At 42.7% G+C, this 27566-nt stretch overlaps 2 long non-coding RNA genes across 2 annotated transcripts in view; one reads left to right on the top strand and one right to left on the bottom strand.

Moving 5' to 3' along the window:
• LOC134298234 (uncharacterized) overlaps positions 1 to 15565 on the bottom strand; it is a 32083-nt gene extending 16518 nt beyond the window's left edge. Inside the window, exon 1 of the long non-coding RNA XR_010005194.1 lies at positions 14916 to 15565. This is a non-coding gene — a long non-coding RNA (uncharacterized LOC134298234). The remainder of the gene's footprint in view (positions 1 to 14915) is intronic.
• Positions 15566 to 20993: 5428 nt separating this feature from the next.
• LOC134298235 (uncharacterized) lies at positions 20994 to 24530 on the top strand. The gene is made up of 3 exons (XR_010005195.1): positions 20994 to 21085; positions 21191 to 21371; positions 23393 to 24530. It is a non-coding gene; the product is annotated as an uncharacterized LOC134298235 (long non-coding RNA).
• Positions 24531 to 27566: the final 3036 nt, after the last annotated feature.

Raw genomic sequence — 27566 nt, 5'->3', positions numbered from 1 at the left:
AGGGGAGAGGCTGACTACCCACAAAAGGTGTAACATTAAGCCTCCTGACAGCTGCTTCTCCTCCTTCCCCCTGAGCGGAGCCATTCCATGTGGCATCTGAAAGCAGGGGCGCCTTGGTGTCTTCGTATTTAGGCCTGTCCTGGGGTTATTTGGGGTTCTGATAAAGAAAATTGCACTTGATAGACCACATCAGCTCTTGATTATTAAATATGGGTTTCTGTCGGTGAGCAGATGGCGACTACTGAATGGCATATGTTCTGTATCAGAAACTAGAGCTGAAGTGGTCTACCCAATGCAATTTTCTAAATCAGCACCCCAAATAACCAAACCAAATCTAAAGTTGACCAAAAACTGATTCGTAACCCTTTTGGTACTAATTTTGAAGAATGGTCCCTGTCAAAGTGGTCCTGGTCAAAAAAAGGTTGGGAACCACTGATGCAAAAACCTCACTATGTATATTTGTTGTTGATTCATTAGTACTATTGAATCAATGGAATTTATATAAATGCTGGTTTAACAACGTTATTTTTAAATTTATTTTATTGATATAAAATATGGAAGAAAATTTCAGAAGTCAAATAGATGCATGCTTCTTCTCATTTCATGCTATATCACACTGTATGGGAAAGACCTACGCTGTGGGCTCCTTCTATGTGGCTTGGGGTTTTTCATGTTGCCTGACTGATATGGGAGACTGCTCCAATGTAATGGATTCCATGCTGTTAGTTTAGCATGAATGGTTTGTATGTTATGCCATTGGACAGTTGCTCCACAATGACCCCTAAACAGAGTTTCCTTTGTATTGCCCATTTTAAGATAAAACAATGTTATAATTAACGGTATATATGACTGCCATTTTTATAACCCAGAATGTTTTTTAGAACCTCAAAGAAAAAGTCTAATTAGTCCCAGACGCACATTCCAATTGAAGTTGATACTGTACTATATTATATAAATCACTTTTTTAGTCTAAATCTATAATAGGCTTTTCTTTCGAAATGCTCCCCTCATTTTTTCTTTCCCTAAAAACAAAAAGTTCCTTACAGCCCATCTAAAGAACAGTTTCAGTCAGACGGACAATATTTGTGCCAAAGTCTTATCTACAGAAAGTCTGATTCAGCGTCAGGAACTTAAGACTGCGTGTTCTTGTTGTGTTTGTTTCTTTTAAAAATACATACATGTGCCTTGTTAAAAACACTGCTGCCCCTGTCTAGGAACAATGCAATGCTAACATCATTTCCTGAAAAAATGTAGAGTTGGAAATCAATTATCTACTCACCAAACAAGCTAAAACAACAGTTCCTGATATTCTTCTGAAATATTTCAACTTCCCAAGAATCCGGAAAAAATAGTTCCATGAGACGGTGCTATGAGTGAAGGTATGACATTTCAGTTTCCTTCTCTTGGAATTTGACATCTCAGGCCAATAAATTATCGCATATTTGGCACTGAGAAGTGAAGCAATGCTGGGGTGAGTTGAAGGTGGAAAATGGCTAATCAGTTTTTCTTCATTACATAGAAAACAAACTGTTTGTATACATTTCTCTCTGACCATGACAGATATGGGTTTTTTTTTTCTTGGTGGCCTGCAATCATTTGAACTGCCAATAGGAGACACAAGAACCATGGAGTGAATGATAATTCAGGAGAATGTAGCCTATCTTCCATTATCTCCATACATTTAATTAACAGAATTAAAGTGTGGAGACTGTATGATGCACTAATTGAAACTCTATGGTGCATTTATTGCTCTATATTGTTTGCTACATTATCCATTTTGTTGATTTGATAATGAAACTATTCTGAATAATAAAAGTTATTAAAAAAAACCTTGTGGGAAATAATAAAAGAAAACAATAGTCAAATTACTTTGTTTTTGTTTCTTTTTTTAGTAGTACAACATCATGATTCAGTTATACAATAAATGCATAATATTATATACAAATGCTACTTTTACAGACACTATGGCATGTGTTATTGATTTTGAGAGACTGGTAAAGAACATAATGAGCCTTCTACATTTGCTGGAGTTAGGAGTGCAAGACCCTCGTGAAACTGGGAAAAATCACAATAAAAGAACACTACTTTTTCCTGGAGAGAACGTTTATCTAGGAATCTTTAGGTCCTCCAATGTGATTCTATATGTAATGTCTATCGAAAGTTGACCATAGCGTTGTGCTGGAAGACCTACGACCTTATCACATTACCTATGGGATTCACCATGCATGGTGAACTGGCATGGTGAACCCATCGCCCCACATGCTGCATCACCCAGCTTCCCTTTTACCCTATCCCATGGGGATAAGGGTTCACTGCCCAGCTTCCCCTCATTGTTGGATTTGCAACATGGGAAGCCTCTTGTGTTGCCATTGCAGTGGTGTACAATGTTCCTACTAGTTTGACATTGTGGGATGGGAGCTGGCGGGCTCCATGGCACAAGTAGGACCATCATACGACAGGCAATTAACCCCATCTGATGCAGTCCTAGAGAGATCATATTAATTTAATCTGCAAACAATCAAATCTGCAAATGTGAAATCCGCAAATGTGGAAAAACTGTAATATTGCAATAGATTCCTGGGTAGAGTTTAATATGGAGACTGTGGTTTTACAAAACCATTTAGCTCTCTGTTAATAAGTGTGGTAAGCAAATGAGCTTGTTTGAAATTAGCATCTCAGCTTGTCTCTTTCTTTTTAGCCATTTGTTTTTTTTTTTCTCATCTATGCTATAGGTCACTATTGGACTGATATACAAAACTGGAAGAAGGTTCAATTTCTCTTAGTGCAGTGGTGCACAACCTGTGGCCCTCCAGATTTTTGGGCCTCCAACTCCTAGAAGTCTTAGCGAACTTGGCCAACTGTCAGGAATTCTGGGCTGAAGTCCAAAACGCCTGGAGGGCTGCAGCTTGTGCACCATTGACTTACAATCCAACCAGTCAGGCCCAAAAACCAGGACCTTTCTTGGTTTTACTGAAGGTGTCCAAACAACGCTTCTGGTAAAACAGAGCAGGGTTTCTCTACTTTCTTCTGAATCAATTAAACACCTGGTAAGATCTGGATCTTACCAAAGGTCCAGGTCTTATCACGTGTGGGCCCTGTGTGGATTGGGCCCAGGGACCACATCATGCGATTCCCTAAGTCCAGTCCACACAGCCATCTTGATTTTTTGGCTCCAGTGATCTGAATAACTGAGAGGGCATCCCCTCCCTGAAAACCCCAAAAAAGTTTTTAAAAATGTGGACTGCAATTATCTTCCTCCTCGCACCCTCTTGGTGCAAGGAAATGACGCGTAAGGAAACAGGGGGCTGCAAAGAGGGATTTTCCTCCTCTCTCCCCTCCCGTTTTGTGGTGCATCATTTCCTCAAGCCAGAAGGGTGTGAGGAAGAACATAATGGCGGTAGATATAGGTTTTTGTTTTTTTTACTTTTTGGGATTATTTGGGGGGGGGGGTTTCAGGGTGACTGCATGCCATCCCAATTGTTATTGGGATGACATGCAACCACCCTGCCCAGGAAAGCCTGGATTTGGGGTGGCTTTTTGGTACTCAACCCCGCACCAAAGCGGGTTTTTTAAACCCACTTTGGAACAGGTTTAAGTCCTGTCTGGAAGCACCCAAAGTGGTTATTTGACTTTGGGGATTTCATTCCTGAGTTTAGCTTCACACTGTGTTAACAAACCATCTGCATCTCTAATACTTGCCACTATAGTCAGCATTAATACCTTTTGCTGGCAGTGTTTTGGCAGAGTTAGGCAAATGAGGCCTGAAAGACTGCACACCTTGTTTGGTTGGGATGGCTTCTTAAGGTCACATTTGACTCATTTAGCATTACTTCAAATAGACCTTTCCTACCTGGAAAGCTATCCGTTCTGGGATATGGGTGGCCGATTTTTGGCATGGGTGGACAGTAATAATTTCATCCAACACATTTCTATTAGCAGAATATAGCAGAGAGAGCAACATGCATTAGGAGGAACCATGAGATATCACACTTGAGGAGCTAGGCCAGTAGTTAAAGTTACTAAAGCTTTATTCAACAGAATCACATAAGTGATAGGAAAGGAAATGACCCAAATCCTAGCTCTAGCTAGTCTACACTCAAACTTATGATGACAAAGGAATGGAAAGTTTCAGGAAGGGGGCTGAAAACCAGAGCAAGGGGAGTTACCCTGATAATATCAGTCTACACATCAAAGGTGAGGGCAGGACAGATGAAAATAGAGGATGAGTCAGGGATGGGTGTCCCTACCAACTTTCTAAACCCTATCTACTTCCCATCAGGAATGTTGCTTTCTTATGTAGAGCATAGTTAAATTCTAACAATTTCTTCAATTCTAACAAATTCTAACAATTTATAAATGATTTCATTATTGAGCAGTATTATTCTGGAGAATACCTTTAGATTCTTGCTCAGCCATGAAAGCCCATTACATTACATGACACTGCACAAGTCACATACTTTTAACTTCTGAAACCACCTGTTAGGGTTGTCTTGAGAAACCATATGTCAGAAAGGACTTGAAGGCACATGAGAGCAGCAACATGAGCATGCTGTATATTGTTCTCTACTATTTTCGCAGTCCTAATGTCCCGAATAGTTTGAGGAAAGGGGTTTTATTCAATTATTCAAAATAACTAAATGTATTTTATTTATCTACCACAAGTAACCATAGTACCCTAATACTAAAAGTAGATTATATATATTTAAAAATCATTACTGCACAATCTGACCACAATTAAGCGGTTTCCAATTTTTACAATGCTCTCCAATCCTCATAAACGAATAAAATATCTTTGTTGTTGTTCATTCAGATATTTAAGCAGTCTACACCATTCCAACCTCAGGCAAAATCCATTAGTAAACATTGAAAACACTACCAGCCTTACGAGAGACCTGCGGTTTTAGATTTTTTTTTGCTTCAAGGAACCCTTCTATGTCGATGCACTTGCCAAGGGACTCCTTTACTCGTGTCATGATTTTATTACTGTATATAAATAGCCCAATGTTGTATTAAGCCTTTCCAAGTTTCAGAGGATTGCGGGAAGTTTTCCAAGATGATAACTATTCAGACAAGTCTCCTGGGCCTCCCTATATTATTCCACATAAACCAAGTGTGCACCTTTGACCAATATTTCCTCCCTACCGTCCTACATTTTAGGTTAGTCTTTCACACCCATGGGTCTTTATATGTTGTTAGATTACAACTTCTATCATCCCTGATCATAGTTATGCTGTCAGAAACTGTAGATGCAGTTGTCCAAAAGTATGTAAAGACAGAAGCCTAGAAAACTTATTTTAGTAATGCTGATGGCAAGCTGTATGATGTTTTTTCCTGGCCTTGCTAAGCCTCCAAGGAGTACCAAGCAACAATTTGAAAATAGCATTATAGACTTGGAGAAGAAGGTAATGCTTCTCAGTTAGGTTTGTTTAAGTGCAAATCTTTTCCATTTCTTTTCAAAGAACCTAGCTGTGTTGGAGCTCTGATTTAAGGCATGTTGAAAGAAAGCTCAGTCAGAGAGACAGTCGGGGCCAACGTGGAATGTCAAAACTCAGAGAACAGCGTTGTTTAACCTGAAGGGCAGCTGGAAACAGAAATGAATGAAGCAAGGTGAAGGCCTGGATCAGTAAGTGCTTAAGGAAAGATGTCCCTAGGGTGGCCGTACAAAGACGGCTGTAGTCTTCTCAGCCATTTTTCTCGGTCACGTGATTATCACGCTTACTGGTGAAACAGGAGGCCAACCACAGTCCTGAACCGACAGTGTCCTAATGGAGGTTTCATATTCTCCCAGGGCAAAAGTCATTGCCAATGGCTTGTGTTCAAACCAAGCCATAAAGAGAGGGCAAAAAGGGAAAGGCTGAAGAACACACCAACCCACCTATGTGTAATTAAGCTAAATAACTGAAACAAGCTGGCGGCTGGACCTTTTGGTGCCCAGAGGATTTTTCTGTTTTTGAAAAGCTTTCTGCGGTAACGTGTAGGACGCGCAAGACAGTGTACCTAGCTAACCGGATGGACAAACTATCCGCTAATTGGACTAAGTCTCCTCTCATATCCGGCCACTAGATGACAGACATTCAGTGCCCATTGCACATATCCTTTAAAAAACTGCCACTACCAAATGAAACATTGACCTTAAGTGAAGAACCACATATATCTGGGGTAAGGAAAGACTAAAATTAAAAGTTGTTTTTCTTCTTATATTTCCATTGCTTCTATTCCTGCACCCCACCCGCACCATTTCATAATGTGTAATTCCATCAAAGCTATCAACAGCGTCAGTCTTAGACATTTAGCACCTTACATCAGGTGCCAAAGCTCCTGAAATGACATACTACACCTCTGCACAGTTCTAAAGCAGCCATTCTTTTTTCCCCTTTCCCATCAAAACTCCTTAATTTAAAACTGTACTAAAATATTATTAGACAAATATGAAAAAACCTGTTGTCCTAAATCATCAGCACCACTCTTCCAAGCTGGAGGCCAGCATTTCCATAATTAGCATGTGAGAAATAGTATTATGCATTTATTTACAGGGCATAAAAGTCTCAGAATAGTAAAGAAAGAAAATAGCCAATGTCCTCCTCTACCTAATACTGCCCTCCCCATAAACGTAGTCAGAAGCCTGGCAGAAAGAGAAGCCCACCATGCTTTCTTAATACGGGGCAAGGGAAGAGCAATGGTAGTTGCTGATACATGAAAATGTGAGTGTGATGGGATGTGGAGTCATTTTGATATATATATTTTTCTGATTAATCAGAAATGATGAAAAACAGTTAATATTTCAAAAAGGAACATTTTTCAACAAACATCTAAACACTAAATTAATACACATAATTGGGGTGCTGTGAGTTTCCAGACTGTATAGCCATGTTCCAGAAGCATTCTCTCCTGACATTTTGCCTGCATCTATGGCAGGCATCCTCAGAGGTTGTGAGGTCTGTTGGAAACTAGGCAAGTGGGATTGACATATCTGTGGAAGGTCCAGGGTGGGAGTAAGAACTCTTGTCTGTTGGAGGCAAATGTGAATGTTGCAATTAGTCACCTTGATTAGCATTTAATGGCCTTGCAGCTCAAGGCCTAGCTAATTCCTTCTTGGGGGAATCCTTTGTTGAGAGGTGTTAGCTGGCCCTGATTGTTTCATTGTTTCATGTCTAGAATTCCCGTTTTCAGAGTGTTGTTCTTTATTTATTATCCTGATTTTAGAGTTTTTTTTAATACTGGTAGCCAGATTTTGTTCATTTTCATGGTTTCCTCCTTTCAGTTGAAATTGTCCACATGCTTCTGGATTTCAATGGCTTCTCTATGAAGTCTGACATTATGGCTGTTAGAGTGGTCCAGCATTTCTGTGTTCTCAAATAATATGCTGTGCCCGGGTTGGTTCATCAAGTGCTCTGCTATGGCTGACTTCTCTGGTTGAATTAGTCTGTAGTGCCTTTCATGTTCCTTGATTCGTGTTTGGACATTGCTGGGTTTGGTGGTCCCTATGTAGACTTGTCCACAGCTGCATGGTATACAGTGGACTCCTGCAGATAAGAGGATCCCAATCAATGCTAATAAGGTGATTAATTACAACATTCACACTTGCCTCAAACAGACAAGAGTTCTTTCTCCCACTCTGGACCTTCCACAGATATGTAAACCTCCCTTGCTTAGTTTCCAATATACCTCACAACCTCTGAAGATGCCTGTCATAGATGTGGGAGAAATGTCAGGAGAGAATGTTTCTGGAACATGGCCATACAGCCCAGAAAACTCACAGTAACCCAGTGATTCCGGCCATGAAAACTTTTGACAACACATAACACACATATTCTTAGATGAGAAAGCTTCTTATCTCAAACACTGAGGAATACCTCTTCCCTCAAATACAAGGCAATACCTCTTTAAAGAGAATGTCTACTATGTGCATCACTAAACTGTTTGCTATATTTCTCACCACTCCTATTGGTTTTTTAAAAACCCTTACCCAATCCTCCCTCAGAAATATTTGTTTGTCCAGATGCCCATGTCTGCGTACTGAGTTGTTTAATCAGCTACCCAAAATTCATACAACCCATCTATTAAGAGATATTTAATTTACTGACAGAGCAATTGCTTATGTGGAGTGTTTTAAGAGCTCTACAAGATAATAAAGTAAGGAGGACTTTTACAGCTCTATAAATTCAGAGAATGGCAAGGATCCAAAGAATCATAAACTCGTTCTGCAACCCAGGGAGGCTTTAGATGTGTTTTTCTTGAACAGCAGCCCACTTACCTCTATGGCATGACAAGCTTCACATAACACACACACACACACACTCATGCATACCCCATGCTATTATTGAGTTTTTCCTTAAATCAACGCCCTCCATTTTTGGTGAAGTGGTGAAAGATACAACACTGATTCACATGAAAACCCACTGGAGAAAGGACTCAAGGTTATTTAAATCACCAAATCAGTGTCCCCCATTTCTAGAAAAGGGCAGTTGCGTTCATATTTTGAAAACTGAAGGATGGATATTTCTTCATTTGTGGACATCTACAGTTGAGAACCTTTTTTTCTTCTTTACCAGGACAAAAGAAAAATTCATCAAATAATACAAAGGCTCTAGTGTTCGCTACCATTCACATCTCAGTTCACATCCTATGAGATATCCCATAATTGCCGTGCAACTGCATTCCTCAAAGCAATTGAAATATGTCTTCACTGAGCAAGGAAAGAATTGCACCCTCCCAGATACAAGATACTACAACTGAGTCCTGGTGAAAGGTGATACCCCACAAAGAAAGTGCTATGTTGATGTCAAAACACAGTGAAGGTGTAACAACTGCACTGGGAAAATGGCTGCATGGAAATGCCTGGAAATCATGAAGATTCAAGCGGCCGCCTTTCTCAGTCATGCTGAAGATACTTCACAAAAAAACATAGCTTAAGCCATCCACAGCTTAATTCAAAATGTTTACATATGAGTGTGACTCCAAAAGTAATGCACAATATTTTAAAAAATCCAAATGGTATTCCACACCTTTTCTATTTGCTGAGGGCACAGAAGAATCCTTCCTGCTTCTATTCAAATTTAATTCAACCTGCTCATTTACTCCATGTATTTATTTACTGTATTTATATACCACTTTTTTCATCCCTGGGAGACTCAAAGCAGTTTATAACATAACAATGGCAAAATTCAATGCCAAACATACATGTGAAAACCGATCAAATCATAAACAATAAAATAAACAACATCATGTGTACTTATAGAACAACTCAAAAATAAAATTAGAAATTTAAATATATAAACCCAAACATTTAGTACATGTTTACTAATAGATTTAATATTAGTGCATACGGTGTTGTCGTAGACCTCCTCCAAGTTGGCCTCTGCTCGTGATACCAATGAGCTGTAATTGAGTTCCTGATCTGTGAGACTGAGACAGTGGAGAAAATCCACAAGAGATGTACAGAGATGACATTGTCAATCATAGAACTCTTAGTTGCTAGGTGCACAGATTATCTGGTGAAAAGGGTCATGCCAATATTCAGGATGCTCCACGAAGCAGACCACACATAGCACAAACAACCATGGAGCATGTGAATGGCATGGTTATGGCTGATAGATACTTAACTGTTAACGAAATGTCACTCCAACATTGAGGAAGCAAGTGTGAAACAGTTGTAGTTGAAGAAAGTCTGTGCAATGGTCCCGAGGTCCCAAGGAAGTTGACAAAGAAAACCTGAAAATCTATATACAACGAACTCTTGATATGAGAACAATGGGAATGAATTTCTTTCAAGAATCGTGTCAGGACTTGAAACATGGTTACACCATTTTGAAGCAGAGGTGAAGAGACAATCAACGCAGTAGTATCATGTGAATTCTCCCATGGAAAATTTTTTTGAAACCGCAACTTCAGCAGGAAAAGTTATGGTAACTGTCTTCTGGTATTTAGGAGTCCTGCTAGTGGACATCATGCATAAATTTGAAAGCATCTTAAGAAACTTGAAGCTCGCCTGCGTTGTGTTTCTCCCCACTGGAAGAAACAAGATGTTTTGCTGTTGTATGACAACGCCTGGCCACATGTCAATTGGCACATCCAGTGTGAGAGTGAAAAGCTTAGGTTGGCACAGTTGCCACACACACACCTTATAGCCCTGATCTGGCACCATTGGACTACCATGTATTTGACAAACTGAAGAATTCCCTGCATGGAATAAGATTTGAAGGTTATATTGATCTTTCATTCTTAGGAAACTTACAGCTTTGCAAGGTTGCTTTGTGATAGAGGAGTGTTCATGACTGGCAGATGATGTAACAATAGATTTCCAGTTTGGCCTATTTAGTATTCAATAGCCATTCTAAAACAATGAGGTCGTTTTCTAAAAGGAAATATTTGCTTGACCTGCGAGGTTAGTAATATACATATCAGGCCCCATTTCTGCAGCAGGAGGCTTTAAAGATAGCAGAATTTGTCAACAAAATGCTATGTAGGAACAGTTGTTAATGAATAGTAAAGCTGGCAGTCTCAATTTTATCTTTCACCTCACTAGGTTGTTTCTGTCAAAACAGAATGCGAGCTAGACGTCTCGGTCAACAATCCTCTGTTCATCTGTAAAGCCAGGAAATATAATTTGATCTTGAAAAGGAAAGGTGCCAACACATTGCTGTAGCAGGTGCCAGTCTTGATATAAAATTCTCCATTGTTTGCCATTTGTCAACAACATGAGTCATAATGCTATTATGTAAAAACAGGAACCAAGTTCATGAATTCAAGGGACCATTCAAGTTTGCAGTGTCAAACCATTTGGCAAAACCGTCAAGAGGAAAAACAGATCTGAGAGGTTTTCTTCCAGTGTTTATGCATGGATCATATCCTGTGCCTTGAAGACTCAATGACAGGAGCACTGCGTTTCTTGCCAGATTTCTTCAAACTAGGATCTTCATGCTAATGTACTGGAGAGCAATATATTGTTAGCCTCTCACAATGTCAAAACCTCAAATGACCCAATGAAATTGAAGTCTGGGAGGCCCTGTGTGTCGTGGGTGATTTTGTGGTTTGTTGCTCGGTCCAGTTCTTGCTGCCTGAACATGTCATCACCATTCAAGTCTGAGAACTTCTTATCATCTCCAAGAATCTCATTGATATTTTGCTGTTGCTGGGTGCCTTTATGTCCCTAAGGTGAACCCATTACAGGAGTTTCTTGACAAGATATATTCAAAAGAGGTTTCTCCTTGCCTCTTGGGCTAATTTATCCAAGATCACTTAGTGGGTTTCATGGCCAACTGTGGATTTAAACCCTGGTTTCCAGAGTCGTAGTCCAACCAGTAAACTTTGCTGACTCCTTCACTGACATAAGACAATCAGTGGTGCAGCAGATAAAACTGCTAAGCTGCAGAACTTGCTGATCAGAAGGTTGGCGTTTCGAATCCGTGGGACGGGATGAGCTCCCATTTCTAGCCCCAGCTTCTGCCAACCAAGTAGTTTTAAAACATGCAAATGTGATTAGATCAATAGGTACTGCTTTGGTGGGAAGGTAATGGCGCTCCTGTGATGACCCATGGGCCTTGTAGTCCTGCTCATGACATTGTGATGCCTGATGAAGAAGAAAACTTGGGTTTTTTACCTTCCCAGTCAGAACTGGATTCTTCCCAGACAGATTCTTCCCAGCCAGATCTGGGAACCTTGCACCTGCAAGAGGATTATGTTCCAGAAGTATGTCAAACAAATACTGAGGCTACATCTCCAGTGTTTTCTCGCCATGAGTTTTGTAAACAACAGAGAGGTTTGGAAGCAGCCTCGCGCAGGAGTGCGAGAATAATTGCTAAGAATTTGCCAATTAAGCCTGCTTTCCATGAGAATCTTTAAGGAGTCAAACATCTGGTCTCAGAGATTAGCTTTCGTTTCTGGTTCCCAGAGAACTGCTCTCGGCGGGAAAGTTAGACTCTATATAGGTGTTTTACCCGCGGAGTAACTTTGCGGAGTCAATTCGTCAGCCTCCGGAGCGAGTTGTGTCTGGACAGCGCGCTCCGTTTCAAGCCTCGTTCCTGCTCAAGCCTTGTCCTTGTTTCCTGCCTTCGCTCCTGCTTCCCAGCCTTTGTTTACCTACGGACCTTGCCTTGTTTCCCAGGACTAAACCTTGCCTTGTTTCACGGATTTTACCAAGTTATTCCACGGACCTTGTTCTTGTTCCTCGTTACCTTGTTCCACGATTCAAGCCTTGTTTTCAAGTATCAAGTTATCTCCTAGCCTTGCTCAAGTTCATGGACTAAAGGACCTTGTCATCTCCCCTCACTTTGCCTGGCAAAGTGAGTGTTTCGGTTATTGGATTACAACTTTGGACCTTAATATTTCATATTGGACATTGTTTCTTTGGACTAATTTTGACCTTTCCTGAAAGGTCTGCTTCTGGACTAACTTTTACATTTGCTTTTACTAACTTTATATATTTCCTTAATAAAGATATTAGATAGAATCTGGCCTCTGCGTATGGTTATTGGTGCTCTGTAGCCTGGGTCGTGACAGCTCCATGCAGTGACACCAGCCACATGACCTAGGAAGTGTCTAGGGACAACACTGGCTCTTCGGCTTAGAAATGGAGATTAGCACCACCCTCCGGAGTTGGACACAACTAGACTTAATGTAAAGGGTAAACCTTTACCTTAACAGTTAATCATGACCATCTTTCTTACTGTTTAGATCTGCATCACAGGAGGTTATAGCTATGTAGGTTGTCATAAGTCAAAAACAACTTGAAGTTCCTCGCAACAGCAAGAAAAATTGTGCCAGTATGTCATACTGGTTTTGTGTGTGGAATCTTAGGAGACCAGGGTTCAAATCCTTGCTCAGTCACAAAACCCCACTAAATAAGAAAAGGCACATCACATTATCTCAGCCTTGGAGCACTGCAAATGGAAATAATCATCTGACTAAATGACTAGAAGGGAAAGAACAACTGCATTTTTGCTGCCAAAAGAGAGGGAAAATTCAGATACCAAAATAATTACTGGCCTTGAATACTAACCAGTTGCAAAATATGCATAAAATATAGCTTGGACAAGTTACATTTTATACTACAGCTTGGCTATATAAGAAATTTCATATCGCTTAGCAACGAAGGCTGCTCAAGTAAAGATACCTGCACTGTGGTGCTATAAGTCAAATTGTGGGAAAGTTACTGTTTGACTACAGTATGCCAGATGAAGAATTTTAGGAGGAGGAATCCAAAAAGTTAATCTTTCCAATACATTTCTCATACTTTTACGATGCACGTGTTCATACTTGTCCCCATCACTAAGTGACATGACCTTTATTATTTTATTAGGGAGGTTGCCATATTCTAGACCAGGGGTCCTCAAACTTTTTAAGTGGAGGGCCAGTTCATGGTCCCTCAGACTGTTGGGGGGATGGACTATGATGAAATAGTCCAAAATTAGGATTGTTGTTTTTTGTGTGCCTTCAAGTTGTTTCAGACTTAGGTCAACCCTAAGTCTAAAGTTTAGGACCGGGGCCAGGAAAATGACCTTGGAGGGCTGCATCCGGTCCATGGGCCTTAGTTTGGGGACCCTTGTTCTAGACCATAAATCAGTCGTTCCCAACCTTTGGGCCTCCATGTGTTTTGGACTTCAGCTCCCACATTTCCTAATAGCTGGTGAGCTGACTGAGAATTCTGGGAATTCGAGTCCAAAACACCTGGAGACCCAAAGGTTGGGAATGCCATAAATAAAAATTCAGAGATCAGAATGGCTTTATGTAATAGAGAAATTGGCCATTCTTGCTGTACAGTAAGACGGTTATTAAACAATGGTAAAAGATATCAAACGGGCATTTTTTAAGCTCATTGCCCCCACCAGGAAAAATTCTTAAAATATTTTCTGTGCTATGTAAGTAATTCATCAACACTGAAGCTGATTAATATATGATAACCATTGACCTCCCTGCTCCTTTGTTAGGAAGACTGTGGAGTGAGATAAAACACTGTCATAGCTCTGAGGACAAACAGCACCGCATCCAATAAACTATTTTATGTACACATATTTTGTTAAGACCGGTCCCCATTTCCTTGTTTGTTAATGAGTTGACTCATCCAGATTTTTCAAAGCCTGGTTTCCAGCACTACCAGGAGATAGGTTTGAATTTCTGCCAAGAGGGTTGGAGGCAGAGATAACAGTTAGCAACAACAATAGTTTTCCTTGGTCCATTTGCCAAAAACAATTGGCAGAACAGAACTGCGGTGTGACTTATCACTTGGTACGGAAGAGGGCTCTGGAGTTCTGGAAGAACACAGTAATAGATTGTAACGGCTTTTAACAGATAACTTGGAAGATGTAAGAAACAGCCCAGCCAGTACAAGGGACTTTTCTACCTAAGTTTCAATATTTCGTTCTTTTAAAATTATGTATTGATATGTTAGGATGTCTACCTGAGCTATACTCACACACACTAGCATCAAAGCACTCCTTTGTTTCAATGGCAGGTAATACAAAGCCCCATATGCTGACATTTCCTGCCAAGGCCTTTTGCCAGAAAAAGATTTTTCTTTCCATTGACAAATGTGTGTGTCTGTGGGTCTATTTGGCAGCCATAATGAACAAAATGCAGTCATTAAACCATACATGGTTTCCCCCTTCTCTTTTCCATCTCTCTTCCAGAAAAATATTTGAAGCATATTTTTTCCAGAAAACTAAGACAAATATCATATTCCAAGAATTATACATTTGGTCCTCTGTATTCACTAATTGTGTCTCCATGAATTCAACCATTCACAATTTGAAAATATATATTTTTTAAAAATCCCAAAAAGCAGCCTTTGATTTTGCCATTCTACATAAGGACACCATTTTACTAGACATTGTTCATAACTGGATTTGAGTATTCATGGATTTTGGAGGCACCCTGAAACCAGACCACAGCAGATACAAAAAGCCACTGCATACATTTACCTGTGTCTAATGTGTGTAGGTTTCAATGTCCACTCAGCCGTCCTGAGATGTGTATGCCACTCAGGAGTTCTCTGACATCTCCAATGTGAAGGCCTTTCAGAAAAGACCCTCCCGCAAGGAATGGGGAAGGGCCAGGGCCTTTCTGGGGCGCCATCTTGAGGCCCTTCCTTGTTCCTCGGTCCCTTCAGGAGGGACAACATGGCCGCCGACTGGAGGCAAGATTCCCAGCCAAGGCTCCTTCCTTGAGGGAAGATGGTTCACACCCCAAGTTCAACAGAAACCATTCATTTTGTAATTTCCGTATTTATATTTCAAATGCATCTACATTGTCTTAAGCTGCACTGTGATGTCTTTTGTTAGTAGTCTTGAGTGAAAATCAGGTAAATAAATAAATGCACAAGCAAGCCAACGCCTCAAAGGAGTGTTTTTTGAGAGGGATTTGTGGAAACTGTGACCCCAAACAGCCCTTTTCTCCTGTTGCCATCCAATGCTTTGAGGCAATAGTGGGAATTAGGCACCACTTCAATTTCCATGGCTCAACTCTGTGGAATTCTGGGAATTGTAGTTTCACCAGGGCCCTGCAAAGAATACTGTTGCTTCACAGTATTATTATTATTATTATTAGTATTATTCACAGCTCCCAGGTGCCCATTGCATTGAGCCACGGGAAGGAAAGGGGTGTCAAACAGGGTCTGTTCTGGCCTGTGGAGTCAGCCTCAGGCAGCAGTCTGCTTCCCAAAGGACTTTCCTCCCAGTCTGAAGGCCTTTTTTTGCCCCTCAAACGCCATTTTGCTCTTCTCCATCTCTGTTTGGGAAGAGAGCTGCCTTCTGACTTCGGGCTTTACCTCAGGGGCAAAAAAACTTGGGACCTGAGAAAAGGTCTGTTGGTCCCAGGATTTCTGCCTCCAATGTCCAGACTTGCTGCTTTGTCCTGGGATTTTGAAGCCCACAAAATGGCCACCACGGGATGTCTGCTGGAAATTTTGACTTCAAAAAATTCTTAAAATGCACAGAAGCAAATATGCGAATTGCACAAAGGTCCCAGGTTCCTATCCCGGGAGCGGAATGAGCGCCCACTGTTAGCCTTAGCTCCTGCCAACCTAGCAGGTCGAAAACATGCAAATGTGAGCAGATCAATAGGTACCGCTCCGGCGGGAAGGTAACGGCGCTCCATGCAGTCAATCCGGCCACATGACCTTGGAGATGTCTATGGACAAAGCCGGCTCTTCGGCCTAGAAATGGAAATGAGCACCAACCCCCAGAGTCGGTCACGACTGGACTTAACATCAGGGGAAACCTTTACCTTTACTTTATACAAGTTCTGTTCCTGAATTATACTTTTCTGTTCCTCATTGCTTTTATCATGAAAAGATGCAGAACGTTGACTAGAGAGCGAAAACTTTGTCCTGGCAAGATAAACTTTGCCGCCGACGCATTTAATGAAGTTTCTGGGAGGCAAACAAAGTTCATGGAGTAGAACCACTACTTTCGAAGTCAGGACTACACAATCAAACAGGAACACACACTTTCAAGCCAGGAACAGAACTTTATTATCACTTTTTATAAGCTGCATGGCCATCTGTGCAGGCAGGTTTGGTTGTGTCCTTGTGCCTGGGAACTACAGGGCGATGTTCCGGGGTTGTACATGTCTGTTCCTCATTGCTTTTATCCTTTTATCCATGGGGAAAGTGGTTGTTGTTTATTCATTCAGTCGTTTCCAACTCTTTGTGACCTCATGGAGCAACAGATTACAGGGCAAAAACTTTGTCCTGGCATGGGAAACATCGCCAGTGACACACAAAGTTTTTGCTGTGTAATGAGCTTTTCCCATGTTTTTAAAATAGAAGCAATGAGGAACTGACATTTATAACCCAGGAACAAGCCAACATAAAGAATCCCATATTTTCTGAGTGTGGAGACATACAGAGATTCAAATATCCGAATATTCTGGCCAGCACCAGGAGATTCCCACATTTTTTTATCTCGCGGTTTTTCGGCTTTGTAGCAATTCCTTTTGTGTTTTCAGCTGACATCGTCTAGCCACCTTCCATTTTGAACCAGGAGCCTCTGGGATAAAGGTACTGTGCGTTTGGGCCCTCAGATGCTCCCAAAGGGTTGGATTCTTGTTTTCAGTAAGTTGAATACCAATTATTGTTAAGTGTCAATGTTTCCTTAACTTTAATTGTGTGCATTTTAAATGTGGAAAGAGGAAAAAGAGGGCCCTGTATACAGAAGGGCCAAAGACTCCAGTAGAGTCTGCAAGACAATGAGAGTATCTCAAAGGTATATCAGGAGTTGCAGTAAAAGGAGACTCCCTTCCAGAGATCCCTTGGTCATTGGGCCCCAAAGCAGCTGAGCAGCGGCCAAAGAGCCTCTGGAAGATACACCCAAGATACACGCCTGGGGCTCCAGAGGGTCCCATGGCCCCTGAGTCCACCCTTCAAGGCAGAAGAGCAAAAAATGGAGATGTGTGGGGCCACCCTTCCTTGCTTCCCTCCTGCTGCCCCCCTCCCTCCCAAGAGCAGCTCCAGGCTGGTGGTTGTTTTCCTTTGAAAAGGTTCCATTTCTGCCATGGAGACCGGGAGTTCCGAGGAACCTCGAGTCAGTTGACCTGCCATTGCCTTCCTGAACCAACATGGGCAGAGGGCATTCCAAGCAGGTCCAGCCAAGGCCGCCCCCGACAGATGCCTATGCGACCCAGGCCCCTCCGTATGCCCCCCTCAGGATGGCCCTGGACATGTGGTTCAGGGTAAGGACCACACTCCCCTCCCGCTGCCTTTGGGGCCCCGGGGCCAGCCCTGTTCTGGCGCTGAGGACCCCTTCATTGCCTCTCTCTGCAGAAGGTCAGGACGAGGTGCCCACATCTCCGCCACGTGGGCCCCGAAAACATAAAGGCTGTTCCTGTGGATCCTCCAAGGTAAGCCCTGGGCTCCCATTCCCTCCAGGGGTCTCCCCCACCCACCCCCAAGGGAAGCCCTGGCCCAAATGGGAAAGGGGTCCCCAGAGGAGGAGGGGCCTGCCTTCACCCTGGGAGGTGATTGGCCAAGGGAGGGATAGGAGGGAGGGGCTCTTGGAAGGGAGTGGGGATATGCAAATTTTGGCCAGTGGGGATTATGAGGTAGGGGGGAATTTGCATGTGGGAGGTGATTGGCTGGGGAGGGAAAAGAGGGAGGGGCCCCTGCAAAGGAGGGGGATGTGCAAATTTTGGCAGATGAGGATTGTGAGGTAGGGGGAATTTGCATGTAGGAGGTGATTGGCTGGGGGAAGGCAGAAAGAGGGGCTCTTGGGATATGTATATCATCACATAATAGTCCTCACTATCCCTGATGACTGAGCTTAATGAAATATACTGTTTAATTGATGAGTCTCCACAATAATTGTAATTGGTTTTAAATGTTTTAATGTTTATTTATGTATTATTTCTGAATGTTATTATGCTTTGTGTAATTTTTGTTTTGTATTTTATGTTAAATGTCCTGTGATTTGTAATGTATTATATGTATATTTATACACTGTGTATTTGCAATGTGGCACTGAAGTGGCCAAACTCTAAGCTGCTCTGAGTCCCCTTTGGGGTGAGAAGAGCAGAGTAGAAATATAGTAGATCAATAAATAATACATTGTCTTGTCTCCTTCCAGACCTCCGGAGCCACAAGGAATGCACGTGGAGGAGCCCTCTCCCCGGACGCAGATCATTGAAGTGAGGCCAGCGTCCAAGGTAAGGAAGGAGGCCCTTCTAAAAATACAGGCAGTCCCCAAGTTAAAAACAAGATAGGTTCTGTAGGTTTGTTCTTAAGTTGAATTTGTTTGTAAGTTGGAATGGGTACATGTTTAAAGTGTAACTCCAGCCTAGAGAGAGAGAAAGAGCACTAGCGCTTTGGATAGCACAGGGAAGGGTTAACATCCCTGTGGTGTTTGTTTTGTTGTCCCACTGAGGAGGGGGAAGCTTGTTTTCTGCTGCCCCAGAGACAAGGGCAGCAGAGGACCATCAAGGGAGTGAAGGTACCATCACCAGGGGCTTTGAAGAAAGAGGCGGCCTTTGTTTTCTTCGTTGCCTCTGGCTCAGCTCCTGGAACTCACTCCTTGCAAAAATGAGGCCCTGGCCCTGTGACTCTGTGACGCCAAGTCCAGCAAGAACACCTGCCTGTCTCCAGAGGCTGGGGCATAAGAGGACCATGCCTGTGGGGGCCTCAGCCATAGAGGACTATCATGGGAGTGAAGGTACCATCACCAGGGGCTTTGAGGAAGAGGCAGCCTTTGTTTTCTTCGTTGCCTCTGGCTCAGCTCCTGGAATTCACTCCTCACAGAACTGAGGCCCTGGCCCTGTGACTCTGTGAAGCCAGACCCAGCAAGAACACTTGCCTGTCTCCAGAGGCTGGGGCATAAGAGGACCATGCCAGTGGGGGTCTCAGCCATCGAGGGCCTCCACCATCTTGCTCCCTGGGGTAGCAGGGAGGATATATAAAGAAAGGTTGAAAATCTATGGAGAGGGAGATGGTGGTGGGGGAAGAGAAGGGATCTATGTTAATTGTTGTAATAACATGTTTCATGCATATGTCTATGTTTGATGTTTTTAAAATTATAATGATTTTAATCTACAGTTGTATGTTTTTATTTAGATGTATGATATATTTTTATATATATATAAGGCACTGGATTTTGCCATTGATTATGTTGTAAACTGCTTTGAGTCCCCCCAGGGGTGAGAAAAGTCATATAGAAATGCAGATAATAATAATAATAATAATAATAATAATAATAATAATAATAATAATAATAATAATACATCACACAGTCCTAGACACTTGGGAAGTGTTCGACTTGTGGTTTTGTGAAACGAAATCCAGCATATCTATCTTGTTTGCTGTGTCATACGTCGTTGTGTCAATAATAATAATAATAATGATGGAGCAATGGTTTCCAACTGGAGGAAAAGACATTCTGCCTAAACGTTAGGAAGAAAATCCTGACAGCAAGAGCTGTTCAATCTTAGGCTTTTGCTGCCTGGGAGTCCAGTAGGGCTTCCTTCTCCTGAATGGCAGAAGTGGGCTGGACTAGACAGCCTTTGGGGGTATCTGCCAATTCTATGATTCTATGAATGTATGAATCTTCTCTCCAGCAGCAGCTGTAGCCATAGAAATCAAGCTTCCCCCTCCCCAAGGGGAAACCCCTGCAAATATTTAACCATGGCTCTCATGTCCCCTCTCCGCCTTCTCCTTTCCAAGGCAAATATTCCCGGTTCCTCAGAGGGACTCATAGTTTTCAGACCTTTCACCCTTTGGGTCACTCTTCTTTGGACACAATCTAGTTTGTCCCTGTCTTTCCTGACCTTTCGTGCCCAGAACCGAACACAGTCTTATTCTAGACAAGGTCTGACCAAAGCAGAAGAGATGCCCGTCTTCAAAGGGAGACAGAGTATTAAGGACAGGAGATGAGTTGTGGGTCGAGTGTCCCATGGGAACTGTGACCCCCAGAGAAAGATGGCTGCCCATTCCCCTTGGGTTCCTCCATCCTGTTCACTCCCTTTTCCTCATAGAAGCTGGACCAAGGCAGTGCTTAGCATCCAAGAAAGTAGAGCTATTCCACTTTGGTTCCCAGGTGGGCCTTCGCTGAAGAGGGGTGGGGATCATGCAGCCCGCAGGTGTTGTTGGACTGCAAATCCTAGTAGCCCCTGGCAGTGTGGTCAATGGGGAAGAATGCTGGGGGTGACAGTTTGGAATCCAAACTAGGGATTCCAGTTCTGAGAACAGAGGGGGTGGAAAGAGGGAGATTGCAGGAGAGAAGCTCTTCTTCAGTAGAGCCTCGAGTTTCCCTTTCTTTCCCTGCAGTTTCTGGGGAGAGAGAAACTCCCCTGGGAGGCCAGCAGCCTTGAGGTGGAGCACGGGAGCCTGACCACCGAGAGTACAGAGAGGTACCTCCTGTCCATGTTTTGGAGGGAAGGGCAGCCTGGGGGTTGGGTGTTTTGGGGCCCAGAGAGGGGCATCCCAGGATGTCGCCTTCTTCCCAAGGGCTGTCAAGGGCCTTGGGATGGGGCTGGCCTTGGGGAAAATGGAAGGGAGAAGGCAGCCAGGGATCCCAAACTGAGCTCTTCTTCTGTCCCTTGCCCTTCTAGCAGCTTCCTCTCGGCGAAAATCCTAACTTCGCCAAAGAACAAACTACCCATAGAGTTGGTGAGTGAAAGAAGGGGGCTGGAAAGGGAGGAGCTTGCCTCTCCTTCCTTCGGGAGACGGTTTCTTGTTCAGAGCATCCACTTCCCTCTTTTTCCTCCTCAACAGGGTTCAAAGGAAGTTAGGATCCCTTCGGAGATCCTGGAGGAGGGGGCGGCCCGGAGTCTCGATACAGAGAGGTACCTCCTTCCCAGGTTCAGGTGCACATGGCAGAGGTCTGTCCAGGCAACTCGGGAGGCTCAGCTCCATTATTTTCCATCATTAGTTGGATTCAGAATGCTGTGAATGTGTGAGTGAACTGTAATTCTTAGAACCAAAGTTTTTTATTATCAGTATGACAGTTGGGCATGTTAGATCTATGTGGTCCAGATCCGTTGTCAGTGGGTTTATGGGTTGTAGAGGTGATGTGTGTCAAGTTTGGTCCAGCTCCGGCCTTCCTGATGGTCCCAGTGGTGTTTTGAATTACCAAAGTGTAGGCCGAAAGATGTTAACTGTCCCAAAGCTAGCATCGTTCTGAGGAGATAAGTAGGCCGAACAAAGCCAGTTGGTAGTAGTTTTTCCCTCAGCGATCCCAGTGGCCTGTGAAAGTGGCGGCCGATCAGAGCTGGCCCATATTCCGGCCGGCCAATCAGAAAGCTGACCCATATTCCGTCAGGCCAATCAAAACGCGAGCACATATTCCGCCAGGCCAATCAAAACGCTGATACATACTCGCATACAAACATTCACTTTTATTATATACTAGCTTGGAGACCCGGCGATGCCTGGGTCATTTGAGAAAGGCATTGTTTGCCTGTGTTCCAAGTGTAGCCTATATCCAATGTCAGCTGGGTTCAGTGGGTGCGGGTGAGCTCCAACTCCCATATGCAAGTCCCATCGTCCAGTGTCCATCCCCCTCCAAACAGAGCCAGTATGTAGAGTAGGTCATGTGGGCTCCATGTACCATGTTTGGTCTTGATCAGTCATTTGTGTGGGTCGCGGTGCTCTCAGGAAGTGAGTGAAGGTATTGGAAGTCCCATCGTCCATGGTCCATCATCCTCCAAACTGCACCTGGGTGTAGAGTGAGTCATGGGTGTTCTCTGTTTGAAGTTTGGTCTTGATGAGACATTGATGGGGGTGACAGTGGTCTCAGGAAGTGAATGAATATACTGCAAGTCCCATCATCCAAGGTCCAAGCTCTTTCAAATCTCACCAAGATGTAGAGTGGGCCATGGTGGCTCTATGTGCCAAGTTTGGTCTTGATCAGTCATTGGTGGGGGTCACAGTAGTCCCAGGAAGTGACTGAAGATATTGTTAGTCCCCTCATCCACGGTCCCTCTTCCCCCAAACTGCACCAGGATGTAAAGTGGGCTACCCTGCACCTGCGTGTCAAGTTTGATACAGTTTTGTCATTCATGGGCATCACAGTGGTTTGTGGGAGGTGAATTGGATGAATGTACTGCAAATCCCATAATCCTTGGTCCACCCTCCATCAAACTGCTGCAGCATGTGAAGTGTGTCATTTGGGATATGTGTGCCTGGTTTGGTTCAGTTGTGTGATTTGTGGCAGTTGCTGTGGTCTCAAGAAGTGAGGGAAGGTACTGCAAATTCCATCATCCTTGGTCCATCCTGCCCCAATATACATCAGGACGTCAAGGGGGCCACAGGGGTTCTGTGTGCCAAGTTTGGTCCATTTCCATCATTGGTGGGCATTGCAGTAGTCTGTGGGAGTTAAAGTGTTTGAAAGTACTGCAAATCCCATCATCTGTGGTCCATCCTCCCCCAAATGGCAGCAGGTCATAAAGTGCATCGTGGGGATGAAGTGTGCCAAGTTTGGTGCAGATCCGTCATTCCTGTTGGTCTCAGTGGCCTGGGATAGTGGCGGCCAATCAAAACGCGAGCACATATTCCGCCAGGCCAATCAAAACGTTGATACATACTCCGATTTCACTTTTATTATATATATAGATATAGATATAGATAGATTTTAAAATTTGTGTTTGTTGTTTTTTAATGTATTGTTATTGTCTTGTGTGAGAGAGGACTCCACTCCCCTGTGAAAGCGCTGCTCTTCCCCTTCGGCCGCTATGGCCGCCTCCTGTGAATCCGGGGCTGGCAGAGGGAGGCCCAGGCCTCTCTGGCGGAGGGTTTCCAAGGCCCTCCTCCCTCCTCTGCAAACCCCAGGACTCACAGCCCAGCGCTGGAGGGGAAGAGCGCAGTGAGAGAAGCCCCCCACTCTCTGTTTATTGTAATTTAATATAATTGTATAGTCTAATATTGTATTATTTGATATGTAATTAGAATAAATGTAATCCTTTCTTTTTAATTTAGAACTTTCCATGGATTCCTTTGGGGAGGGAGACCCAAACCGCCCAGGACCTGCAACTCTGCTTGGATTATATGAGTCTGGGGAAAGCAGATAATCTGGGATCAGATCCTGGGGTATAGGGCAGTGTAGATCCAACCTGAATCTGTACTGAACATATAATACAGTTCAAATTGCATGAAATGACAGTGTAGATACAGCTGTCGGCCCCATCTAAACTGCCATATAATCCAGTTTCAGAATGCATATTAACCATGGTTCAAAATGGATTATATGGCAGTTTAGACAGGGCCTAAGAGTAAGAAGTGAGAGAAGATGACAGTGCTACAGTGTAGGGGAGATCTACACTGTCCTATTTCATAGGATCTGATCCCAGATTATCTGCTTTAAACTGGATTATAAGAGTCTACACTGCCAAATAATCTGGTTTCAGATCTTGGGATAAGGGGCCGTGTGGAAGGGACCATAGTTGGTGCAGAGGGTTTCCAAGGCCCTCCTCCCTCCACTACAAATCCTAGGGCTCTCAGCCCAACGTTGGAGAAGAACCGTCCTTGAACAGTACAGAGAGAGTATCCCATATGCTCTGTTTAGCTTATATGATTGAATCGTCTAATATTGTAATATTTAATATCTGTTCTGATTGAATAAACATGCTCCTTTCTTTTTAATTTGGTGCTTTCCTTGGATTCCTTTGGGGAGGGGGAGGGTAACTCAAACCACCCAGGATCTACAACTCAGGCCCCATCTACATCTATATATATAAAATGATAAAGTTGTTTGCGCAGTGACTATAACAACAAAACTAAACATCCCAGAAATACGAAATTTGGCAACACAATGCAAAAGGCTTGCCTCCAGGTTACAACAACACAACCACACCACAAAACCACAATCCAGACCCACAAAACTCACAACAACGCATCATGCGATAACAACACAACTAAACGCCCCAGAAATACAAAACTTGGCAACACAATGCAAAAGCCTTGCCTCCCAGTTGTAACAACACAACCATACCACAAAACCACACAGGACCCACAAAACTCACAACAACGCATCGTGACTATAACAACACAACTAAACACCCCGTAAATACGAAACTTGGCAACACAACGCAAAAGCCTTCCCTCCAGGTTGTAACAACACAACCACACCACAAAACCACAATCCGGACCCACAAAATTCACAACAACGCATTGTAACTATAACAACACAACTAAACGCCCAAGAAATACGAAACTTGGCACACAACTAAACACCCCAGAAATACAAAACTTGACAACACAACACAAAAGCCTTTTCTCCCGGTTGTAACAACACAACTACACCACAAAACCACAATCCGGACCCACAAAACTCACAACAACGCATCGTGACTATAACACAACAAAACGCCCCAGTAATACAAAATTTGACAACACAACGCAAAAGCCTTGCCTCCCAGTTGTAAGAACACAACCACAACACAAAACCACAATCCGGACCCACAAAACTCACAACAACGCATCATGACTATAACAACACAACTAAACGCCCCAGAAATACAAAACTTGGCAAAACAGTGCAAAAGCCTTGCCTCCCGGTTGTAACAACACAACCACACCACAAAACCACACCGGACCCACAAAACTCACAACAACACATCATGACTATAACAACACAACTAAACGCCCCAGAAATACGAAACTTGGCAACACAACACAAAAGCATTCCCTCCCGATTGTAACAACACAACCACACCACAAAACCACAATCCGGACCCACAAAACTCACAACAACACATCATGACTATAACAACACAACTAAACGCCCCAGAAATACGAAACTTGGCAACACAACACAAAAGCATTCCCTCCCGATTGTAACAACACAACCACACCACAAAACCACAATCTGGACCCACAAAACTCACAACAATGCATCGTGACTATAACAACACAACTAAACGCCCCAGAAATACAAAACTTGGCACACAACTAAACGACCCAGAAATACAAAACTTCGCAACACAACACAAAAGCCTTGCCTCTCAGTTGTAACAACACAACCACACCACAAAACCACAATCCAGACCCACAAAACTCACAACAACGCATTGTGACTATAACAAATACAACATTTGACAACACAACTCATCCACCTCCCCAATCCCTACATTCACACTTGGCCTCCAAAAAAACAATTACAATAATAACAATGACAACAACAACAACAACAATAAGAATCAACGCCATCACAGGCAAGAAACAGCCAGGCACTGAGGCTGAGAGGCCAGTCAATGCTACACTGGGCCTCCAAAAAACAATACAGTAGCATCTAACTTATCCAACCTTCATGACCACTACAACAACAACAATAATAAACACCTACACAGACAAAACAAAAAAAGACTATTGTACCACAATAAAAATATAAACCGCACTCAGCAGAATCAGACATTACAATTAACAACAAACCAAAGACAACAGGGATCTCAAGCAATTATCAATCAACACAAAAATTGAAGAAGGTAACAGACTTCAAATACTACTACTAATGTGAGTATAAAGAAGGTGGAGGTCACAGCATCAATACAACCTAATGTAGACTGACCAACACCACCAGACTAAGCCACAGCAACGCGTGGCCGGGCACAGCTAGTTGCCATATAATGCAGTTCAAACTGCATTATATGGTGAGTGTCGACTCATATAATGCAATTTAATGCAGTTATCTGAATCTACACTAACAATATAATACAGTTTGAACTGCACTAGATTGACAGTGTAGATGAGGCCTACATGGAAATGAAAATGCTGGTGTTTAGTTTATGCAAATATTTGTGTCATTACACTGTGTCATGTTAAGATCATGTTGTGACCGTGATGGCATGGCTGTATAAATAAAATCTGCATTTTTTTTAGAAGAACTGTTTGTGTGTGTGTTTATAAATGCTTCGCTGGGGATTACGCTCCTTGTGGAAATGTGAAACTGAGGAGAATAGCGAACCCTATTGCAATCAATGATATCCTCAGCGGCTCTTTCCAAGTCTATTCCCACCTGTTACGATGGGCAGGAAAGAAACATTTGTACTTTGGAGAGAAACTGTGGTTCTATTTCTCTTTTTCTGGCCCCAAATGGAAGAGCAGGGCAATGTCTTGGCAAGCGCCCCAGGATTTGCTGGATGGGGAATTGTGAAGCCCACTTCACAAAGGTTCTTTCAAACGGGGGGGGGGGGGGATCTTTTCCTTTATATCCCACCACTGTCAGCAATTTAAACTTGGAACATACACCTGTTCCTAAGCAAAGCCTGCAGGGATCTTCTTGGATTCTTTAAATCTTATTCAGTGTTTTGGAGAAACAGTTTTCATACAGAACGAAAGAGTAACTGAGTTTTTTTAATGAGATCTTGCAACTAAAGCATGGTGGTTACCATTTGTATATTGCTTTCTTGGTTGAATAACATTGCTTCATTACAGAAGGAAAGCTGTCCTTTCATACAAATCTTTATACACAGAAAGATTTTCGTATGTACTATATAGGAGCAGACTCTCAACTATTTTCAACTTACTATACTGACTAGTTCTTCAAATACTTATTAACATACTCCCTGACCTATATTCACTGACAACTAAACTATCCTGACCAAGCAGTTAGCTTTTCCCCGTCCTAACTGACTTTTTCACTTCCTAACTGACTTTAGAAAACTTAAACCAGGATACTCTTGTCTTTCCTGAGCTCTTATCTAATTCAACTATAACCAATAGCCATCCCAGCTGTCACACGTTAATTGAAATTCAGAGAATCAGCCGACTCCTTCGCTGTTCCCATCTCTCAACTCCTAACTGAACCTAACTTTCAACTGAGCTAGCTCCCAACTGAAGTAGAATGTTCAGGTCTAACTGCCACCAACGGACATTTTAGCCACGCCCCTCTCTCAGGCCTTAACATAAGCTTATTCGCATTCAAATACAGTACATAACACCCTTGTTTTCCTTCCTTATACAAACAAAAAGATAACAAATATATTCCCGGAAAAATAACATGTTAACAAATAAAATACAGACATTCATAACCTTTACCGTTTACCTGTACTATACCTTCTTTGTTGGTTTTAAACAATAAAATCATGAGGTAATTGCAAACATATTAAAACATTTCCATTAAGGCAGTTCTGTAAGTAATATGCATCAATACTTT

The sequence above is a fragment of the Anolis carolinensis genome, chromosome 4 (assembly GCF_035594765.1).
Source record: "Anolis carolinensis isolate JA03-04 chromosome 4, rAnoCar3.1.pri, whole genome shotgun sequence".
Lineage (NCBI taxonomy): Eukaryota > Metazoa > Chordata > Lepidosauria > Squamata > Dactyloidae > Anolis > Anolis carolinensis.
Note: the sequence above shows the minus strand (reverse complement) of the source record. Positions and strands in the feature narration are given on the sequence as shown.